Source organism: Ambystoma mexicanum, chromosome 9 (assembly GCF_040938575.1).
Source record: "Ambystoma mexicanum isolate Mex_15411 chromosome 9, UKY_AmexF1_1, whole genome shotgun sequence".
Lineage (NCBI taxonomy): Eukaryota > Metazoa > Chordata > Amphibia > Caudata > Ambystomatidae > Ambystoma > Ambystoma mexicanum.
Window position 1 is genome coordinate 155,946,156 of NC_090931.1, and position 18,282 is coordinate 155,964,437.

At 46.3% G+C, this 18,282-nt stretch overlaps 1 long non-coding RNA gene across 1 annotated transcript in view; it reads right to left on the reverse strand.

The window, feature by feature from the left end:
• The window catches only part of LOC138489604 (uncharacterized), a 295,438-nt gene that overhangs the window by 937 nt on the left and 276,219 nt on the right, over nt 1-18,282 (reverse strand). The gene's annotated exons all lie outside the window — the stretch shown is intronic.

Below are 18,282 nucleotides of genomic sequence, written 5' to 3' on the forward strand. Positions count from 1 at the left end.
GACCTATGGGGCTCGAATGGGGAGCATTAATTGACCATTCCTGGGCCCCGGAAAAAAACAACTCTGGCGGCAGCCGTCCTGGTTTTACCAGCACGGCTACTGCCGAAGTTGTAATGAGGCCTGGCAGCCAATCAGTTTTAACAGTTCCACTACTTTTTGCAACCATTTTCACAATTGCAGAACTGTTCTTGGTGAAGCTGAAGCACACTTCACCATTTTGCCACCCAATAGCAGTTACAGCCAAACTGAAATCTGTTTCAATTCAATTGGCTGTCCACCAGCATGGCTGCAACCAATGACACATGTGTTGCACGTTGCTCTCCTCCTGCCTATCCTGCCCCCCACCAGGGTCCCAGCTCAAATAGTATTTGTGGTACATTTCTACCAAGTGGTCGAAGTGAATGAAAAGAAGTATTGGAACTATGTCCCCTATTGGCCTGCCCCTGCTCCCCACAAACCCCATCACCACGGCCCCTCCCACACACAATCCAAACTCCCAACCACATGTGCCTGCTTTTTAAGGGAACGTTCAGTGCAGTGCACTGAAAGTGTAAGTTTCAACTTCTTTCTACACTTTTATTTTAAGACGATATCATTCAGGAACGGTTTCTTTTCAAAATAAAAGTATAGGAACAGTAAAACTTACTTTAGTAAAGTAGAGGAACACCACTCCCAGCCGCTCCTGCACACTTCGACCTCTGCTCTGCCACTCGCCACAGCTACCCCAGACGTCATTGCCATAAACCACAGATATCCTTCCAGACGGCACTACTACCCCCAGATTCCACTGCCATAAGTCAGAGTTGCCTTCACAGACTTCACTGCCATAAGCCACAGCTAGCACCATACTTCACTGCCATAACCCCCAGCTGCCCTCAGACTTCACTGCCATAAGCCACAGCTGCCCTACCAGACTTCACTGCCATAACCCCCAGCTGCCCTCAGACTTCACTGCCATAAGCCACAGCTGCCCTACCAGACTTCACTGCCATAACCCCCAGCTGCCCTCAGACTTCACTGCCATAAGCCACAGTTGCCCTACCAGACCTCACTGCCATAACCCCAGCTGCCCTCAGACTTCACTGCCATAACCCCCAGCTGCCCTCAGACCTCACTGCCATACACCACAGCTACCCTATCAGACTTCACTGCCATAAGCAACAGCTGCCCTACCAGACTTCACTGCCATAACCCCCAGCTGCCCTCAGACTTCACTGCCATAAGCCACAGCTGCCCTACCAGACTTCACTGTCATAACCCCCAGCTGTCAACCCAAACCACACTGCCATAAACCACAGCTACCCTCCCAGACTTCACTGCCATAAGCGACAGCTGCCCCCATAATTCATGGCCATATCCTCCAGATGCCCTTTAGACTTCACTACCATAAACCATAGCTGCCCCCGAGAGTTCAGTAAGAAAAATCACAGCTACCCCCCAGACTTGTTGTACAGTTAGTTAGTACTACAATATCTGTGCACTGCCCAATACAAGTTGCAATAATCAGATAATCAGTTGGATTGTGAGCTGGTTTATTCAAATGGTGAGCCCCGCAGCCATGACTGCCATAAGCCACAGATACCACCCCAGACGTCACTGCCATAAACCACAGCTACCCCCATACCTCACTGACATAATCCCCAGCTGCCCCCAGACTTCACTGCCATGAGCCACAACTGCCCTAACAGACTTCACTGCCATAACCCCCAGCTGCCCTCCCAAACTATAAAGCCATAAACTATAGCTACTCTCTCAGACCTCACTGTCCTAAACCGCAGCTAGCACCATACTTCACTAACATACCCCAAGCTGCCCCAGACTCCACTGCCATAGGCCACAGCTACCCTCACAGACGTCACTGCCATAGGCCACAGCCACCTCCAGTCTACAGTGACATAAATCACAGCTACCCCAATACTTCACTGACATAATCTCCAGCTGCCCCAGACTTCACTGCCATACGCCACAGCTACCCCCAGTCTTCAGTACCATAAACCATAGCTGCCCCGAGACTTCACTATCAAGAACAGCTACCCCTAGACTTGACTGTCACAAGCTGGAACTGCCCTCACAGAAATAACTGCCATAACCCCCAGTTGCCCTCCCAAACTAAACTGCCATAACCCCCAGCTACCCTCCCGGACATCACTGTCCTAAGCCACAGCTACCCTCCCCGACTTCACTGCCCCAAGCCCATCCCAGACTTCACTGCCATAAACCACAGCTACCCCCATACCTCACTGACATAACCCCCAGCTGCACCCAGACTTCACTGCCATACGCCACAGCTACCCGCCTTCAGTACCATAAACCATAGTTGTACATGAGACTTCTCTACCAAAAATCAAAGCTACCCCCAGACTTCACGGCCATAAGCCCCAGCTGCCCTCACAAACTATAAAGCTATAAACCATGCTTCACTGTCCTAAGCCACAGCTACCCTCCCAGACTTCACTGCAACAAGCCACAGATACAATCCCAGACTTCACTGTCCTTAGCCACAGCTGCCCCCCAGACTTCACAGCCATAACCCCCAGCTGCCCCAGACTTCACTTTCCTTAGCCCCAGCTACCCTCTAGACTAGAGGCTCTAGTCTTCAGTGACATAAGCCACATCTACCCCGCCAGACTTCACTGCCACACGCCACAGCTACCCTCCCAGACTTCACAGCCATAGCCCCCAGCTGCCCCATACTTCACTGCCATAGACCACAGCTAACCTCACAGACTTCACGGTCCTTAGCCACAGCTAACCACCAGTCTTCAGTGACATATGCCACAGCTGCCATCCCAAACATCACTCTCCTAAACCACAGCTGCTCCCGAGACCTCACTGACATAACCTCCAGCTGCCCCCAGACTTCACTAATATAAGCCATAGCTACCCTCCTAGATGTCACTGCCATAAGCAACAGCTACCCTCTCAGACTTCACTGCCATACGCAACAGCTTCCCCCATACTTCACTGCCATAACCCTCATCTGCCCCCAGACTTCACTGCCATTAACACCAAGCTGTTTGCCTGACTTGACTGCCATAACCCTCAGATACCCTCCGAGACGTCATTGCCATATCCCGCAGTTGCCTTCCAGACTTCGCCGCCATAAGCCACAGCTCCGCTCTCACACTTCACTGTCCTAAACCACAGCTGCCCTTCAGACTACACTACCATAAACCACACCTACCCTCCCAGACTTTCCCGCCACATTCCCCATCTGCCTTCCAGACTTCCCCACCATAAACCACAGATACCCTCCCAGACTTCCCCACCAAATCCCCCACCTGCCTTCCAGACTTCCCCACCATAAACCACAGCTACCCTCCCAGACTTCCCCGCCACATCCCCCACCTGTCTTCCAGACTTCCCCACCATAAACCACAGCTACCCTCCCAGACTTCCCCGCCACATCCCCCACCTGCCTTCCAGACTTCCCCACCATAAACCACAGCAATCCTCCCAGACTTCCCCACCACATCCCCCACCTGCCTTCCAGACTTCCCCACCATAAACCACAGCTACCCTGAGACTTCACCACCATAAACCACAGATGCCCTCCCAAACGTCACTGCCGCAAACCACAGATTCCCTCCCAGACTTCACTGCCATATCCCCCAGCTGTCCTCCAGGCTTCACTGCCATAAACCACAGGTGCCCTCCCAGACTTCACTGCCGTAAGGCACGCTACCCCAGGCTTCACTGCCACAAGCCACAGCACTCCCATAGGCTGCAACTGCCCTGCCAGACTTCACTGCCACAAGCCACAGTTGCCCTCCCCCACTTTACCGTCATAACACCCAGCTGCCCTCCAGATGTCACTACCATAAGCCACAGCTGCCCTCCGCCACTTCACTGCCATAACACTCAGTGCCTTCCGGAATTCGCTGTTATAAACCACAGCTGCCCTCCAACCTTCACTGCCATAACGCTAGGGTGGCCATCTTTTTGAGATCCTTTTGTGGGACACAAGGCGGTGATGACCTCACAGCATCATTCACGTTTGGCCCGGCCCTTTCCGTGCACTACCGCAGAGCGCCGGGGCTGAATCATTTCATTGCACCCGCAGCTGCAGAAGTGACAGGCCTGCTGTGCAGATGCACTCCGATTTGCGGGAAATGTATGTATATGACACCCTCCCCGCTCCTATTATAGGAGCGGGTCATATACATCCGCGATTCGGAATAACAGTGGCTGGTAAGTGGCAGCTAATCTGTGACACAGCGCCCTGCAGCAGCGGGACCCTGCATGTGTAATTGTGCTCCAACAGAGCAAGTCCGGACAACCCGCGTCCTGCAGAGCCACTTGGCAAACTGTGGGACAGAATCCCCAATTACGGGACAATCCCGCAAAATACGGGACAGTTGGCCACCCTACATAACGCTGGGCTACCCTTCCACACTTCACTGCCATGAGGTACCGCTACGGCACAGACTTACAATCACCCTGAGGGATATTTACTTGGAATTCATATTTGTGGTGCACCGCCTTGAGCAGGTGCCTGTTTGTGGTAGAGTCTTTTTCTGTCTGCATTTGCTTGCTAGTTGTCAGTTTGTTGTCTTGTGGTATTTTCTTTCAGGGGCCGGACGTGCCTCGATTTCGTTACCTCGAATAATGAATACAATAGAGGTCGGAAGAGGCAAACCACCACGCGTGATATCCAGCCCACCGCTGACCAGCGCACTGGAACGGTCGTCTTTGTACAAAAGGCTGCCACACTCACACGCTTCTAAACACAGACGCCCACAAAGCGCCGGAGTGAGTGAGCCTAACCGGTCTGGAGAGTGGCGGTGTGGTTGAGACGGCAGTGTTGTGGTGTGGCGCCTGCTCAGAGTGGTTAGGTGCAGGCTGACTTTGTGGTGAGCTGTTCGCACGAGGTGGGGCTGGGGAGGGGTTGCTTTGATGGCAGCGGGTTGAGGAAAGCAGCTGAGACTCGCGCTGTGCGTTTAGACGAGTCTCCATTTCCCTGGGGTTGTTTGAATGATTTACTTATCTCCGATTCATGGTTTATATTGGACTTTGGACACCTAACAGGCAGCAGGAGGCATTGCGTGCTAAGAGTGCTGTGTGTTTGCTTAACCACATGGAGAGTGTGATAATAAAGGCTCCGAATGTATTTACTTCCAGCCGCGCGTGCTTTGAATGCACTGATCATGCAAGCCGGATTTAAACGTGAAACCAGTGGAATACGTAGACAGGGAGGTGTCAAGTAGACACAAGCGCCAGATGCAGTAGAGCACATCAGAGACGACAATTTCTGATGTGTACCTGCCACCTTTTAACCAGTGCTTTAAGTGGGCATGAGAAACCGAGGGGGCGTGGCTTAAACAGGGGCGTTGCTTGACAGGCAGTGCCACTTTGCAGCAGTCATCACTCTCTGACACAGGGTGTGAGGGTGCTGATCCCAGCAACTCTTACCTAAAGTGATTCCTGGTGCTGCACCTTTTCTTCCTTCATTGTGGCACAGACCCCCACCAGGCATCCCTTTAACTAAGAGATGCAGGAATCTCCCAAAGAGACAGCTAGAAAACAGGCCTTCTTTCCTAGAGCCTGAAGCTCTCACGCACGAGTGAGTGCTTCAGGCCTTAGTAAAAAGCCAGGGCTTCCAGCAGCCTTGTCTTTTCTTCTATAAAGGAGGTGCCAGCTCCCACACACCTCTTAGTTAAAGAGCTGGCTGGCACGGGCCAGCACCACCATTATGGAAGAAATATATTTTTTTCTAGAGCCTAAAGCTCTTGTGCATTAGCGAGGGCTTCAGGCTTTAGAAATAAAAGCCTTGGCCTCCGGCGGCCTCATCGGTTAGGGCTTCCATGGAACTTTAGGGAGCCCCCGTAGCACCCTGTCTCATAATTGTTTTTCGGAGACTGCCGGGGCTCAGCCCCAACTAGTACTTTGTCACTTAAGCCCTGCTTTTACCTCATTCACAAAGGCTAACACTGAAGCAAATCTGGGGATGACTGGAGCATCTCTGAGATGCCCTTGACCAAAGCTTTGAGAATCACATTTGGTTGTGAGCATCCCAGAGATGCCCCGGAAATCTCTATATTTGCTTCAGTTTCAGCCTTTGTGGATCAGGTATAAGGTACCAGGTGCAAATCAGACATGCTCGTTTCTGATTTGCTCCAGTGTATTTGGTTTTATTGGTCCAGTGCAAATCTTTTGAGAAAGAGACTGGTAAGAGAGCAACGTATCTTCATGTCTCAATATGAGGGAGAGTGCGTAAGAGTTAGGAACTGCTGCAGATTTGGTATCCTGCGACCACTGGTATTCTGTGCAGGTGGGGCAGCCTGGTGAGTTAGCTGAATGTACACAGTCATGATATGATATATAATATGATAGGTTATTTATAACACGCTTAATACCCAGAGGCTTCTAAGCACGGACCTGGGGCTCGATCCTGTGTTGCTCCGTGTTGTCTTGCTTCCAAGATGAGCACATTGCTCCTGAGCTATTCTCCTGAGTTCTGCTTTCAAAAACTCCCAAGTGTTCCCATCAGGATTGAAGAATTTCAGCTGCTGTTCCCTGTTTTTTAATAAATCACAGATATAGAATTTCTGAAAAAAGTTATCAGTTTTTGATTGGAAATATTATAGTTGTTATGTCACTGGGATTTAGACTGCAATCTACTGCAATTGACATGGTCTTCAGGTGTTCTAGAGGACCATGGGCCAGATTACAGAAATTCTGCACCTGTGCAAGTGCTAAGGTGCACGGTATTAGCACTAGGGCAAAAACACTGGGACGTGTTAGAACACCATTGCAACATGACAAGTGCAGTTTGGCATGGCATAAGCACCAGGGTAAAAGTTCCCCTAGTGCAAAAAGATACATTTGGGTGCATTTCTGCACAGGGCAAAGTTTGTCCTAGTGCTAAAACCATTTCGTATTAGCACTATGGCAAACTTTTCCCTTGTGCAAAAATGAAATGAAAATATGTTTTTTGTAATAGTGTTGGGGTGGTCAGGAAGAGTCCCCATGAATGTGAGGAGTTCATGTTGCGTGCATGCCGGGGGGGATGGCAGCGAATTGGGCTCAATGATGCAAATATATGTATCAAGTGCAATTAATTATGGATGGGATATGTTACTTTTAGTGTTACTGTTGTTTAGAATTTATATATATTAGATCTTCACACACGTAGTGTCAAGGGTTTTGACCCATGTTGAATCCTTAGACTGGGTAGATGTGGGGATGAGCTGTCGCTGCCCATTATTCTATCCCAGAACAAACTAAATCAATAGACTGGGTGGATGTGGGGATGAGCTGTCGCCACCCACATTCACGCCAGAATCCAGGAGAACTGCGCAGTTGGCACAAGACCACTCTAAAGATACAACCTTCTTGTGGGGGGTTCCACATCACCACTCTACTGTAAGGATGCCATAAAAACAATGTTAAGCAAGGGTCCTATACTATCAAGGAAAAGACCACTCTATTGAAATGCAGTAATTCAAGACAGATCCCAAAAATGGATGCAATACCGGTACTCACCACTATCAGAAAGCCGGCGTTTTAAAACCACCAGACTTTTGTGTAAAACTGAACAGAGGAACCCAAATCAGGCCAAGGAAAGACTTGCTAAGAGGTGGATACAATGTAAAACTATATTCTGAAATGAGTTGAAGGAAGTAATTATTTAATGTATATGTAAAATTGTAAGTTGATTTAAACTGGGAACTAAAGTGACATTTAGCTGAATTCTGCCTGACAACAACCCCGACAGGAGTTGAAACTTGATCAAACTGCATTCCCAGGCCTGGCTGCCTCCTGCTTCCCCACCAAAAGGAGATGACACCTCTCTGATTAGATTAGGGGAGGGGCGCCTGCAGGAGATTGAACAAAGCCTTGTCCTGGACTCAGGCAAATGTTATATTGGCGGGCCGTAAAGTGGCTTCCTCTTGGGAGAAGTGGGAGGAGAAGTGCCTCTGGGAGCCAACCGAGCTGGAGGCAGGGACAGACAGAAGCTTCCCCCATGTGCGTTGGAACCTAAACCACACCCATCTGGGCCAGAGCATAATTAAAAAAAAGATAGATAAGTCATAGTACGGACTTGTCAAAATTATATAATTGATACCATTATTCTTGTGATTTTTCTGTGCACATTTTAAAAGGTGTTGGGACCCTGTGGCATGTTCTAGGGAGTAGTAGCAGAAATAAGGTTGTTACTCCAAATGTATGCATGTTAAAAATCTGACACTTCATCATCTAATGTCCATACTCCTTGCGCACATTTGTGTAATTTTTGGTAAATGTCCGATATTGGTAAACCGACCAAAAAGCGCAAAATGTTGTCATTTTTGAATGCAAGCCCCCAGGAAGATCAGAGGCGGACAAGCATGGACCATAAGGAATATATAATGTGTACATGTAATTTCAACAAATTGTGTATCTGGGAAATATTTATTTGGATCAGAAATAGATTTGTGGGCACATTGACAAGGGGAGTGTCTTTCTGTAAGCCACAAAGATGACACCCAACCCAGCTCCCCAATCAAGGGAGAGGGGAGAACTGGGCCAATGACAAGTAGAGAGGGGCAGGCTCAGTTATGCCACGCACACACCCACTTCCAAAACACATAAAAAGAGACTGCTGGGACAGGTAGAGACATTCACTTTTCCACTTTTTCCAAGGGCGGCTCCGACATTGGCGGCTCAAAGATGTGTCTGCAGGTGTCTGCAGGGGACGCCAAGGAAGCCAGCAGCCAACAGACACCAACAAAAACCGTGAGTGTGGTATGGGTGGGGAATAGAGCAATCACTCTACTCCAGAAAACCCCCGCCACTCTATCTTACCTACCAAGAACATAGACTGCCATAATACTTACATGTCCACTCTTTATAGAATTGTGATTGTTAACACATCCACTCTTTATAGAACTTTAAATGTTAGCATGTCCACTCTTAGATAGAAGCACCAAATGTGATTGTTAGCATGTGCCACACTTAGATGGAATTTCTCAAGCTTAGCCCGCGTCGCATCTAGATAGAAATACGATGGTTAGCATATGCCACACTCAGATGAAATTTCTCAAGTTTAGTCTGCGCCAAATCTAGACAGAAATGTGACTGTTAGCATATGCCACACTTAGATGGAATTTCAGAAATGTGATTGTTAGCATATGCCACACTTAGATGGAATTTCAGAAATGTGACTGTTAGCATATGCCACACTTAGATGGAATTTCTCAAGTTTAGTCTGCGCCAAATCTAGACAGAAATGTGATTGTTAACATGTGCCACACTTGCATGGAATCCTCAAGCTTAGCCTGCGTCGCATCTAGATAGAAATACGATGGTTAGCATATGCCACACTTAGATGGAATTTCAGAAATGTGATTGTTAGCATATGCCACACTTAGATGGGATTTCAGAAATGTGACTGTTAGCATATGCCACACTTAGATGGGATTTCAGAAATGTGACTGTTAGCATATGCCACACTTAGATGGGATTTCAGAAATGTGACTGTTAGCATATGCCACACCTAGATGGAATTCTCAAGCTTAGTTTGCGCCAAATCTAGGCAGTAACATGATTGTTGGCATGTGCCACACTTAGACGGAATTCTCAAACTTAGCCCACGTTGCATCTAAATAGAAATATGATTGTTAGCAAATACCACACCTAGATAGAATTTCAGAAATGTGACTATTAGCATATGTGACTCTTAGCATGCACCACACTTAGAATTATGAACCTAGCTTGCGCGACATCTAGATAGAAATGTGACTGTTAGCATGTACCGGACCTAGATGGAATCCCACAATTGCAAGGACAGCAATGCCAACTAACCAACCAACTAACAATTCCATCCCTCTGCATACACCTCTCAAACTATAACCAAACACAACCACAAGCCTTAAACGCAGCAATCCGCACAAACTTCACAACAATGCAACAACAAAACAAACCACACATAGACTTGCACAACAGCACACGACGACTACGGACCATAAAACACCCCAAGCCCAGCCGACGGACCCACCGGGCTGAGGCTGCCAACAGCACATCACTGCTCTCTTGCACTTTTCCAGCTTATTCCTACTAACCCACCCCCCCTCCTCCCCTTTTCAGAGCCGCCAGAGCGCCAGGGGACCACTTCGGTGGTGATAGAGGCGGTACAAATGACCTTTAACATTAACATTAACATTAACATTAACATTTATTGCGGGACGCTTTGCCGGGAGACTCCAGACTTCAAATCCATCAACCTCCAGAGACCAGAGATCCAGAGAGACCAGAGATCCAGAGAGACCAGAGATCCAGAGAGACCAGAACTGTGCAGTGCTGAGAGCAGAACCAGAGACCAGACCGCTGTGAGCAGAACCGCCAGAAGTCCCGTCCAACCTGACCAGACCTTGACGGCTTATTTCAAAAATATAGTGTGAGTACTCACTGTGCAAAACCAATCTCTTAGTTAAAATAATCTAATCCAAACTATTTTAGCCTAATTAGAACAGCCTCCTAGAAATCGTGTCATCTGTCATTTTTAAAGCTGTACAACTGTCACCTGTCAATTCTGCAGCTGCAAGCTATCACCTGTCATTTTGAGTTTACTTTAAATCCGAAAAACTACCTTCACAAAATCGTCCGTATCTCTGGAACCGTTTGTCCTCGGAACAAGATTTAACTTTCCTCTGAAAGCTTAGAATCTAATAAGCTTTCCAACAAGCCTGGAACCGACTTCCTACTCCTTATATTTTTATCGCAATCGCGATTTACGCATTCGCATCATTTACCGCGATTTGCGATTTGGCCTGATTTCGGCATCTGTAAAAAGATAGCCGCTTTTGCCTGAACTGCTAAAATTCGTTTGCAACCTAATAACCATCCCTGAACCATTGTTAGGGCTGACCTGAACTGATTTAAAGTGTCTACCACTCACCCTGAACCTCCTATAGGGAATTAAAAGCAATTTTAGCATTTTTCACTTCCTTGCCACCACATTACAAAGCACTCTTGCCCGTGTTTTAAAAAGCATACCTGTTGTCTAAGCTTGCTGGGGGGGGAACTGAATTCTGTATTGTATTTGATTGTATTCCTGAAGACTGTGTGTGTTACTTCCATCTCCTTGCATTGCATATAGGGGGGGGGGGAATGAATTGCGACCAGGGGAAAAGTGAACATATTCTCTCTTGTGAAACCATATCAGTTTATTTTCTGTACTGCATTTATTCCACCTTGCATTTCCTTGAAACCATAAAGCATTTCAGCTACCTCATCCTCTATACTACTTCTAAGTAACTAAATTAGTTTACCAGTAGAACATTATCCATTGTTGATCACTGTCATATTTTAAGTGTGATATCCAATATTAATTTATTATAAAAGTGTGATAGATATATATTGTTATATTTCTCAAATAAACCTTTTAAATTTGCAAAACAGACCTACTTCTTGGCTCAGTGGGGTCAGGGGGATTCTAAGAGAGGGGTGTTATATAAGGGTTGTCATCCAGAGTACATGAACTGGACCTAAAAATATATCAATAAGGGTTTCCCTCAGCATCCCAGACTAGGCATTGACTTAGCTTTAATGTTGAAGTGAAGCCGCTTAACAGTAGAAAGATACAATACTAAAACTGCTAATGCAACATGAACACAATCTACACACGGGGTGCTTTGCAAAAAACATGGGAATTGGGGCTTTCTTGCAAAATGGATTTTGACTTTTAAACTGACTGCCAGGTTTTCAGAAGGCAGAAGGCAGGTAAATGAATAACTTCAACCTTCGCGGTCAGCACATCTGTAGAAAATAGTCATGAGTTTTTAAGGTCTGATAAGTATCGTAGATAGTAGATGTAATCTCCTGGGAGCGTGACAGAAGGAGTTTTATTATTTATTTTGGTCAGTAGTAAAACCTGGGGTATGCCAGTGCCTAAGGCTATTCAGGAGTTTCAATTGTGCGATAAAGTGTGAGTTTTGTAGTTTCAAATGTTTCAATGGATTGGTGACCTTGGGAATGAGATAGACTCACTAACTCAAAGAGAAATCATTCATCCAGCTTTCTTCATATCGCGAGGAATATTCATGCGAGCCATGTGCAGATCAAGAGTTGGGGTTTAAACGGCTCAGGCCAGTTATTGCTAGTAATTAATTATGTTTCAATACCAGTGTTTAACTGTGTACTGATGTCATGGCCTTCTATGAACAAATCCTAAGAAGAGGTGTGTTTTGAATTTGATCTAAAGATGACTATCAAGATAAGACTGGCCAATTAAAATGGAAGAATTGGGAAAAGATGGGGTTGCTTTGATGAGGTTTCTGTCCAATCATGTTTAGGGGTGGACTGCAATAAAGTATTTGGGAGTGTTTTAACCTTTGCATTTTGTATTTGCATCTTGTATTTGGGTTAAGGTGATTAAAGTCCCATCTACACATTTGGTGAGCCAGGGTAGGAGCCCAGGCTTTCTGAGACTTTGGGGGTCTTGTTTCCACACCATTAGCGGCGGAACCTCACAACGGTGACCAGTCTTCCGTGCATAATGAAAAAGAGGTCTGCAGACACCATATTGGTTATAGGTTTGTCTGCTCCCCAGAGACGTGGTGCCATGGCCTAGCTGTGAAGGACGACTTGACAGAGCACCACATCAAGGAGCCTCTGGTTCACGTGAGTGCACATTTGGGGTGTAATGCAAGGGGAAGATATGGGAAAAAAGGGGTTGTTTCTTTGATTTAATGGGTTTAGGTAAGGTAGACTTGGAGTGGGGGTGTGAAATTAGTTGAGGTTGTGGGGATTGGAAAAGTGGATGTTTTAATGGAGTGATTGAACTGTTCTGTGTTGTAAGTCCCTTGTATATATGTTTTACCTAGTTTATTATTTTAGAGATGTGAGGTGGTATCTTACCGAACACAGCCAGTGTGTGGCTTGTCCTGATACCCGTTAGTTTGCTTGTCTGTTGGCTGGAGCCCTCGTCTAAGTGTGGGGTGGTATCTTTGGTAAGCCCAACCGTAGATACCTTTCTGAAGTAGGCTCTGGACATTCACTTGCATTGGCTGTGCAGGTGGAACCCTCACCTCAGTCTACTTGGTTAGTCAAAGTAGTGAAGGGGAAACCTCTTGTAGTCAGGAAAAGACGACCTTGTAGAGAACGTCATACTAGTAAAAGAGAGTGAAGCAAGAGCGGCGGTGCTGTAGTGGAAAGCATTGCGCCCCTCCCATGCATAAGTGGTGGGGATATCTCAGAAATATTTGCCAGCAAGTGTTTTTGATAAGATGCTGTCTTTAGTGTAAAAGTGAGAAGTAAAATTGAAATACGTAGCTGAGTGAGGTAATTGCAGTATAGACGAGTACGATGAATGAGTGTGAAGTACAACTAAGGAATTGGGTAAGGGTAAAAGGGAGTTTTTGGGTAAACAAATATATGTGTTTTTGTGCTGCGGGTTCGGCTCCATATCAGATAGTTTGTGAACTTATTTTTTGATAACTTTGGTTGGAGTCTCTGTTGAATCATTTGTGCCATGTGTTGCTCGGCTATAAGGCAAACATTTTAAATTATCATTGAGAAGGGTTGTGGGAGAGTAAGGGGAAAATGAGACATTCTTGGCCTATTGAGGGAACCTATGATATAAGGATATTGGAGAACCTGCATACCTTTTTGACTGCAAAGCACAAGGGCTCAAAGTTAGAGAAGTGGTTAAACATCTTGGAATTATGCAGGATGTATGAAAAAAGTGTGAAAGGGCCATAATGTTGAATCTGTGGTGTCAGTGGGCAAAAGAGGAGGGTGCAGGAATTTCTTATGCACTGCCTTCATATGGGTGCTATCCATTATCACCCACAGAGGGGTACACAGCCCCTGAGTTTGTACCACCATTTTCCCCAGCAGCTACTCCAGTGGTTGCAAGATGGACACAGGTAGTGCCTCCATCAGTTATGATTTCTAGGAACTGGGATTTTGAGGAAAGCGGAAGGATAACTCCTTCAATGATTAGGGCTTCAGAGAGGTTGAACACAGAGATTGGGAAGGGGATAACTCCAACGACTGCTAGGTTAGCAGATAGATTAAGGGTGGAACAACAAGAAAGAGTAAGGCCTGTAGTCAGAAGAGTGGAGGAAGGATTGAAAATGAGAAGAGAAAGAAGAGGTTAGGCTTCTTCCTCTGAGGATAGCCGATAGGCTGCAAAAAGTGGTAGACGCACAAGAACAGGAAAAAATGAAGGAAGCGCTAAGGGGTAGTGCTGCTATGGCAGCAAAGAGATGAATAGTGGGAGGAAGTGAGAATACAGGTAAGGGATGTAGAAGAAGGAAGGTGGAGACATGGGCAGGTTCTTGAGTTTGATATGGAGAACAGGAATGCTGCCACGGGTTCAGAGGCTGAGCAGGGAGGATGGGAAAGAGCACTCTATGGTATTGCTGATTATGCTTTCTGCCTTTAGAAGGGTCAGGAGATGTAATAGCTGGAGTTGATGATGAAGGAGGAGAGGAATGGGATGTTAAGCAAGGAGAGCAGGTTGTAGCCACCCTACCTCCCACTCCAGTAGCAGTGATGGAAAGCACACCATGTAGCCATAGGACACGCAGGGGTACCCGCATGGCTGTAGTAAGCGGCAGGGGAGAGATGGGGAAGCCCCAGTAAAAACAGGTATAACTCAGTTTTCTTTGCTCCAGAAGGGTCTGGGAAGGGCGTATTATGTCCTGTGGTTACACATGCACCGGAACAACTTGATGAAGACACTCCCTTCGCTCACTGCAGGGGCAGGGAAGTGGATTTATGCATTGGAGAAGCACACTGCTGGTGTCATGTTGGCCATTGGAGACATGAAGAGCTTACTTACGACCCTAATGGGAGAGTGGTCAGATGAGCTTTGGAAGAGATGGGGGTAGTCAGGATTTCAGTTGGATACAAATATCCATGATGGAGCCACTTTTAATAATCTTAGGACACAGGTATGCAGAGACTTGTGGATTATGCATCCTGATACGCCTGATATCCATTCAGTTTTTAGCTAAGATGATGAAATTGTATGATGACCCTGCCGCATACATTTAGGTAATTCAGGAGATGTGGGGGGCATAAAACAGGAGAAGCATGGGACAAGAATTTGGAGATTAATTACCACATGCTGAAGAAGGGACTTCCTAAAGAATTCCAGCACAATTTAGATAAAGTGGTAAGAGAGGAGGCCAAGAGTTGGCCGGAAATTCAGGCCCACATCATGCTTTTTTGCAAGAGAAAACAGGAAAAAAGAGAGGGAGAAATGTAGAGCAGGCACAAAAAACAGAGGCTAAGCACAAGGATGGTAGGGGCAATCTGGACACCAGGGACACATTGAACTGGGTATGATGCAGGGTTGGGTATTCTTCCAGTCCAAGGCCAATGAGAGAGTTTCTGAGGGGCAGGGAGGATTTCCATGGGGAAGTGGGTCATTTGGGGGGGTCAGAGGAATGGGTCTCCGGTTAAATGGGCCAACAGGAAATAGTTATGGAGGATTTGATGGGATTGGGATGGGGTTGTGTGGAAGGTTAGGACACGTGGCATGAGATTGTCGTGGCGGACCACAGTATTTCAACATGTGAGCTCAACAGATGCAGGCCCCCGACCCTGCCATATGCGCCAGGCTCTGTGCAATCACAGCAGGCACAGGTTGAACAGAATTCAGTGACTGGGCCTGCACAGATCTTCGGATCCCACCGACCATGCCAGCACAAGTCTTGGTGTAGACATGGGACAACAATCCTTTACCCTAAAGAATAATTGCACACTACACTGGAGCAAGTATTTTTGGGGGAAATCCTTTTTCTCTCCCAGGTGCTAATATGTACCAGGAGTAGGACAGCCCACAGGGATCTCTGATGGGTCCAGTCCTGTCCATTATCACTGATCCGGAAGAGGAATCCCAGATAGGTGTGCAGGTAGGTGACCACGTTTTTTCATTCATGGTTGACACAGCAGCTACCAAGTCTTGTATCAAGGAAGGTGAGTTCCCCTTGTCAGGCAAAATGATGGACACAAAGGGATTCTCTGGGGCTGTCCTGTCAGTTCCTTATACTGAAGATCTTCTTATCAATGTGGGTAATCAAAAAGTATCAGCCCCTTTGTTGTATTGTATGGACACCCCAGCAAATCTTTTGGGAAGGGACATCCTGAGCAAGTTGTGAATATTGATGGCCTTCACAGAGGAGGGTATTGTATGCTTGACCCCAGGGTTGTAAGGAGTAAGAGAAGCAGCAGGTTTTCAGACCAATTGTAGTGACAGCGTGATTAGGGAGGTTCCCGTGCATGCAGCATTGTTTCTTTATGGGGTGATGGTTTTGTTGAGTTGTGTACCAGGGATCTGAAATCAGGCCTGGTGGGTACCATTTGAGTTCTTATTTCAGCCTGATGTGCCATAGGAAGTAACGCCAGGTGCCATTGTTATGATTCTCTTAGAGGCTGTCGTGATCAAGAAGAACAGGATGGTTTTCTCAGGCACATAAGAGGAAGGTGGAGAATGGCACACAGTTCTGTGCATCGATGCAACCTTGTTGTTAATGGACATGTCCAATGAGCAATTGTTTGAAGACACTGAAGACACAGGGGAGATGGTCTTTCAAATTTTGATGACTTTCCAGATAGCAATAGAGCAAAGGGAAGTACCACAGAGCATCTTCATCATTAAAAATACATCGCTATTTTGTAAGGAGTATTTGGAAAAAGAGCCGGACCATTTGCTGGCCAGCAATCCTCATGGTGTGGGGCTGCTAAAGAGTGTTGGAGCTGTGAGGATTAAATTGAAACCCGGTGCGATATTATCACGGGTTAAGTAGTATCCCATTTCTAAGGAAGAGGGCAAAGGAATTTATGAGACCACTAGCTATACCCGGCATAGCATATGGCCATTCTAGCATATGTTAAAGGTTATTCATTAAATGTCATCACACTTTTATTTATTTATTCATTCATATATTTAATTGTACGCACAATTAACAATCTCGTTATTCTCAGATACGACACTTAATGAGCCGAATGATCGAACTCTTGAGAGAGCAACATATAGTTGCCCATGACTGAAAACAGGCTTTGGAAGGTAGAGGCAGATCTTGTCAAAAGTCTGCCCCTGTGACTTATTTATGGTCATTGTAAAGGCTAAACGTATAGGAAAGTGTCTTCTTTTGAATTTGAAAGGCATATTTGTATCAGATGGAATGAGAGGTATGTACGGTATGAGAACAGCATCTAAGTTTAATCCATTGGTTAAACGGGCCTCTATGATGTGTCTTTTGCAGATGGGTAATTGTCAACCTTGTTCCATTGCAAAATGTCCATTGCAGAAATCATGAAGGATACCCAGAGAAAGCCAAATCCCAGACAATAAGAAGCCTGCATTGTTTTTCAAGGACACCAGCGACCCTCCAGGGTGAACGGCAGAGCTGGGGAGGCAAGGCCAAGCCTGTGTTATGAACCTTGGCTCGTGAATCAAAGCTGCAGAGAACAGAAAAGAATGCACACAACCAGCGAGTTAGCGAAAGACATGGAAGGCTGGTTTCTGTCAGGGAAAGATTGAAGCCGCAACAGTGTATCTCTGAATTTGAAAGTTGCGTGTGTGCTGATGAGACGCAAAAGAAAGTAGACCTGTAGTGAGCTTTAAAGTCAGCAGTAACAGGAAAGCCAGTGATACAGAGTAGCAGAGTGGTCCACCGAAAGGAAACAGCCCACTCAAAAGTCTCTGCAAAATGTTTGATGGTTTGTTATAAAGTGACAAAGTCAACAAACTCTGAAATGCGCAATGGTCAAGATTAACCCCAAAGAAAGGGGAAGTTAAAAGGTGATTGCTTTAAGAGAAAGATTACTTTGATTGTGTTATGGAACTACCAAGACCAAGAGACACTGGGGAAGGTGGGGTTGAAGTGAAAGTCGAAGTGATCTTGCAGAGGTCTATGGAAAAAGCCTTGCACATTCAAAAGTCTTTGACATCAGCGAAAGGTCTGAGCCCGACTGAGGGAGACCTGGAACATGAAATAAGTTAGGGGACGGGAACCTCTAACGAATGTGAATAAAGCTGGGGGAAGAGAGACACTGCAAGTGCTGTGATTGCGAGGTCCAGTGGTTGCCCTACTACGGACGGATCCTAAGAAGAGGTGTGTTCTGAAAATGATCTGAAGATGACTATCAAGATAAGACTGGCCAATGAAATGGAATAATAGGCAAAACATGGCATTTCTTTGAAGAGGTTTTTGTCCAATCATGTTTGGGGGTGGACTGCAATAAAGTATTTGGGAGTGTTCTAACTGTTGCAAAACTGTATAAAAGATGTGAACTGGTGTGGTATTGTTGATACTTGGGTTAGTTTGGTCCTGCAACACCATC